Source organism: Podarcis muralis, chromosome 9 (assembly GCF_964188315.1).
Source record: "Podarcis muralis chromosome 9, rPodMur119.hap1.1, whole genome shotgun sequence".
Taxonomy (NCBI): Eukaryota; Metazoa; Chordata; class Lepidosauria; order Squamata; family Lacertidae; genus Podarcis; species Podarcis muralis.
Window position 1 is genome coordinate 3,954,966 of NC_135663.1, and position 6,000 is coordinate 3,960,965.

Below are 6,000 nucleotides of genomic sequence, written 5' to 3' on the forward strand. Positions count from 1 at the left end.
CCCCCGACCTTCTGATCGACAAGTCCTAGGCTCTGTGGTTTAACCCACAGCGCCACCTGTGGCTCTTTAGGGGAACTAGGCTAGACCCCTAAATGTTCCCGGTAAATTAGAGAAATTTTAAAGCCTGGTGCCCTCTTCCCAAAGCCCAGGAAGCTTCTGCCAGGCTTAGGGAGGGAGACAAAATGCTCACACATGCAATGTCACGTGCGCAACTGTCAGGGGCTCAGGAGCAGAGGCACAGGAAAGGGAGGAAATAGAGAGCGAGGGGGAGGAATCCGAAGGAAATGTTAGCGATGACAGCGGCCCGAGGTCTCTGAGTCTTTCCAGCGAATCGGAAGATTCACAGAAAGGGGCTCCCATGGTCAGAGCAAGGGGGTGCCTAGGGGGACACCCCAGGAAGAAGGGGCCAGAGGGGACTCAGAGAGCAGCAGTTGGAAATCAGGACCAGCTTCCCCACCAGAGCGCAGTAGGGGGGAGGAGTCCCAGGTATCGGGAGCAGGAGGCTCACCGCCAGCGGGAGGACATGAGTCAGGATTGGCCACGCCTCCATCGGAGAGCGAGGAAACGGTCAAGAGGAAGGTTGGAGGCTGGGCGCGCGCGCCAAGTTCAAATGTACAGGAGGGCGGCGCAGTTGGTAGCCCGGATAGGGAGCCAGGTCCTAAAGCCCGCCGGAAGGAGGGACAGGAGTCAGGGGGGTCAGCGTCGGAAGAGTCCAGAAAGGAGGAGACCCCGGGGGGCAGAAGGACCCAGAGGAGAAAGGAGAGACGGAAGAGGTGGAGTAAGGTTAGAGTCTTAAACTGGTGTACAGGGGGTGGAGACTCAGACGGAGCTTCGCCGGTCTAGCTTCTAAGACGTAGAGCTGCACGCTGCGGCTTGAAAATGGAAACTGTACTTCAATAAAGACTTTTGTACATTACTGCCGGCTAGCGTTGGTCCTCTGTGAGCTGGGACCTGGGGACAGCTCTGACAGCAACCTTCTCCCCCGCCCCATCACCCTCACAAGCTGGCACCTCTGGCCCTAAATGTTCTCCTACGAAAAATTTCACTGCATGCCACTGATGCTAAGTATAAGTACAGTGGACGCTCGGGTTGCGAACCTGATCCGTGCAGGAAGTACATTCGCAACCCGCAGCGTCCGCAACCCACAGCGCTGTGTCTGCGCATGTGCGGGTTGTGATTTGCCTCTTCTGCACATGCGCAAAGCGTGATTTAGCACTTCTGCGCATGTGCCAAAACCTGGAAGTAACCCATTCTGGAACTTCTGGGTTCAGCGCAGTGCGCAACCTGAAATCGTGCAACCTGAAGCGTCTGTAACCCGAGGTGTGACTGTAATGAGGTAAGGAGATCTAACTAAACAGGGCAAGAGTTGTAGTTTGGTGGCAGAACATCTGCCTTGCATGAGTTGCTCCCAGGTTCAATTCTCAGCACCTCCAGGTAGGACAAAGAATGTCCCCTGCCTGAAACCCTGGAGAGCTGCTGCCAGCCAGTGTGGGCATCACTGCACTAGATGGACCCAATGGTCTGACTCAGAGTAAAGCATTTCCCTGAGCTCAAGAAACGGGGCATGTTCTGAGAATTGCAAGCCATTTCTCTCTGCAAATTCCGTAAAGTCTTCTCAAGGCCAATGTGGGTGATGGAGAAGAATGTTTCACCATGGGTGGGGAGGGAGTTTGCAGGCAGCAACCTTGAGCGGAGATTGCCAAATCCAGGAGATGGGAGAGGAAGGAATCGGGGGGGGGGGGGGACGACTTCACATTGCAACAGTCAGCTGCTGGGGAATGAGCTGCGTCTGCTCCAACTGGCTCCATTTTTAAGGGTCTCATTGGGCCTCCTCTCCCGCCTCCTCCAGTTCTCCGTGTTGCTAATAGCCTCGCAGCTGCAGGTTTCGTTCTGGGCTGTAAATATGGCTTGGTTCCTTCCGAAGCTTCCATTTGTGGTTAAAATGTGTGTGTGTGTGTGCACGCGCACCACATCCTTGTATCCCCAGATGTATCCAATTGTACACACACACAAGCGCCCCAGAAGTGCCGAGACACACTCCAACATTCCTCAGATGAAAATATGCCTTCATTATACACCAGGGGTCAGCAAGGTTTATCTGGCCTGGGCTGGATTGGGTCAGGTCGCGTGCGTGCCCACGATTTTCGGCATCTGCGCAGAGACAATTTTCAGCTCTGCGGAAGTGAGTCCCTGTGCCACGCTGCACCGGTTTAGCGCAGCATGCGAGTGGGTGGCTTGGTTCAGGGGCGGCTCGGGGGCCGGTCAAACGACCTCCGCGGGCTGCTTCCAGCCCATGGGCCTTAGGTTGCTGACCCCTGTTATACCCCTTTAGGCACCAAGCAAAAACGTTCCTTTTTCACCAGGCCTTTGGTTGATCTGATTTACATCCTATGCCCTTTTAAAATGTGGTTTTTTTGGGGGGGGGGCGGCGGCTATTGGGTTGTTGCTTTTATTTTTATTAGGTATTTTGTGGTTTGAGATCTTGCTTTTATTCTGTGAACCGCCATGAGACCCCCGGGTATAGGGTGGCATATTAATAATAATAATAATAATAATAATAATAATAATAATAATAATAATAGATATTTCTCACTCCTCCGCAACTGACCCTCCTCAACCTCCCCATTTTTTGTCACACACCCACCCACACACCCCGCAGAGCACTTCCTATCAGAAGGAGGGCAAATGCCATCACCACCGTCCTGCGAAAACCCATTAATCCCAATTTCATTTCATTTCGATTTACTAAAAGAAAAGCACACGCCAACAAATGCATTTTGGAAGGGGGCAAGATTAGACAAGGATGCACAAAGCATTTCTTTAAAAAAAAATTAAAAATCGAGACTTCTTGCCCTCTGCTCCATTCCCTCTGCCTGACCCCCAGAGCCAGTGTGTCAAAAGGGGCTGGGCCTTGGGTCAGCTGCCTGCCTGCTCTCCTGCTCTCCAGCAGCCGCTATAATCTGCCCAAGGGAGGAGATCCGCGGCGGCGGCCTTGGAGAGGCCACGGGATGCTCTCTCCCAGCCACCGCTGCTCAGAACAAGCACCAGCTCAACCTCAGCGCTGGCAGGGGAAATAGGGACATTGCGGCATGAGATCAGAAGCCGGGATAGCTTATGTAATTCCGGGACTTTCCCTGAAAAACCGGGACACTTGGAGGGTATGGAGAAGTGTTGGAGATGGTAGAAGGATCTGCATGAATTCAAATAGCCGCTGGCTTTTTCAGTTGCAGCCTTTGAACGCGCAGATGAGGAGTTCTGCATTCAGATTTAAAATCCCACCTCTAGTCAGAAATGGCTGGTTGGGTAGAGGAATCATGCCTCAAACTCCCTTTGTACTTGGTTGGTGAGCTCTGGCATTTAAACTAGCTTGGGGGTACTTTGCTTTCATGATCCCTGTCTAAGAATAGGAGATTCTGTTCTGTTCAGCTAGAAAGGCAAACCTGCCTAATCTGCTTGCTGGAACAAATATGCAAAGTGAAACACAGCCCTCCTTCAAAACCACGCTTCTCTGAATTTTGCAATGTAGTTCTCCAGGCAAGTAATGTGAAGACAAATGCATTTACAGTCATACCTTGGGTTACAGACGCTTCAGGTTGCGCCTTTTCAGGTTGCACACCGCGCCAAACCCAGAAGTACCAGAACAGGTTACTTCCGGGTTTCGGCACTCGCGCATGTGCAGAAACACTAAATCACTCTTTGCGCATGCGCAGAAATGCCGAATCGCAACCCACACTTGTGCAGACGCAGTGCTGCAGGTTGCAAACGCTGCGGGTTGCGAACGTGCATCCTGCATGGATTGCGTTTGCAACCCGAGCGTCCACTGTCTTATTATTATTATTATTATTCAGGACACCAGTCCTGAAATACTTACATTGGCTCCCAGTACGTTTCCGAGCACAATTCGAAGTGTTGGTGCTAACCTTGAAAGCCCTAAATGGCCTCGGTCCGGTATACCTGAAGGAGCGTCTCCACCCCCATCATTCAGCCCAGACACGGAGATCCCGCTCCAAGGGCCTTCTGGCGGTTCCCTCATTGCGAGAAGTGAGGTTACAGGGAACCAGGCAGAGGGCTTTCTCAGTAGTGGCACCTGCCCTATGGAACACCCTCCCACCAGATGTGAAGGAAATAAACAACTAACTAACTTACTTTTAGAAGACATCTGGAGGCAGCCCTGTTTAGGGAAGTTTTTTTAATGTTTGATGTTTTATTGTATTTTTAATATTCTGTTGGGAGCCACCTAGAGTGGCTGGGCAAACCCAGCCAGATGGGCAGCATATAAATAATAAAATTATTATTATTATTATTATTATTATTATTATTATTATTATTTGGAAGAGGCAGCCTAGCCAAACAGGTTTGACAGGTTGTTTGGGAAAAAAATCCTGCAAGACCTGTCTGACCAGAGTTGACAGTGTGTCAGTAGTGATGCGTTTATTTGTGTGTTTATGTCAGGCATGAGGAAGCTCAGGCCCAGAGCCAAATCCAGTCCTCCAGAATTATAGAATCATAGAATGGGAAGGGACCCTGTGGATCATTTAGTCCAACCCCCTGCAATGCAGGAAGACGTAGCTGTCCCATACAGGGATCGAACTTACAACCTTGGTGTTATCAGCACCACAGTCTAGTCAACTGAGCTATCCAGCTGATCTAGTTTCAGTTGAGCCCTGTTCATGGATTCCACCCTTCACCCAGGGATGTGCTTTACAGGGAGCTGGCTTCAGGCACCAGGCCTGTTGGCAGATCAGCTCTGTGGTATAAAGATGTCTAAGTTGCCAGAGTCAGTCACAACAGTTTAAGATAAAATGTTAAAAAAACAGTATCAAGCAAACTAAATATAGCAGAGTAATGTGTGCATAAAATACACAGATTAGTGGCAATAACATTCTTTTAAAATGCCTTATATTGGGGAAAATTGCTTGCCGAAATGTGTGTATTGGGCAAAATTTGTACTGGGCAAAATTTGCATAGAAGAAAAATGTGAATATTTTGAGAAATTGGGGCTAAAATGATGGTGAATTTTCACGAGCACTTAAAAATGGCAAACTCATATGGTGATGTGGGGAACTGAACTAGTCACTGGAAAACCGAGAAACTGGAAGAAATCAAAATGGACGGATTGGCGCATCCGTAGTCCTGATTGAGCTCACATTTCAAATGCTTCCACTGGGGTGCTTCAAGGGGATTTGGGGTGCTTAGAAAGAACAGCAACAAAAAGATACACATTTGTCAAGGGCGATTTTTTGAATCTGGAACTCAGTTTTAAAGGGGCTTCCTGCTGGCTCCTCCCCAGCAGTCAAAATCCATGTCGAGGTCGAATAAACATAGGGATTCAAACTGGGATTTGTTACTGCCATTTTCCTCCCCTGACTGAAAAACAGCATCCAAGCAAAACCGCCCCTTCTCTTCCTCTCCAATGCACAGACACCCCGAGAAAAGCAAAAAAAGAACTCTCTATTATTATTGTTGTTATTATTTAAAAGGCAGGAGAAAGAAAGCTAGGCCTGTGGCTGTTTCCCTTCATAAATTCTGCTGACCTCCCCGGGGGAATAAATGCATCTGTCCTTTTATATATACACATATAATGCGCTCACATACACACTAGAGTGCGTAGGCTTGTATAAATATGATTTACGGGGATATCAAAACCATCTGTGGACTAGACCAAGGGGGCAGCAAAATGGAGTTGTGATTGCTTTGCAGGCGATGTCAGGTTTATAGGATGACGGCACAGATTGTGCTCTGGAGGGGTTGCGTGGGGTTGTGGTGGGCAGTGGTCTCCCCAGAGGTTGCCTACACCTTGTTAGCACATGAACTTCACCCCTCTATGGAGTAACCCGTGTTCCCAGCTAGAGGAAAACAATGTAATTCCTATGTCTATAACAACAAACCTAGACAACATCTTAAAAAGCAGAGACATCACCAAGCCAACAAAGGTCCGTATAGTTAAAGCTATGGTTTTCCCAGTAGTGATGTATGGAAGTGAGAGCTGGACCATAAAGA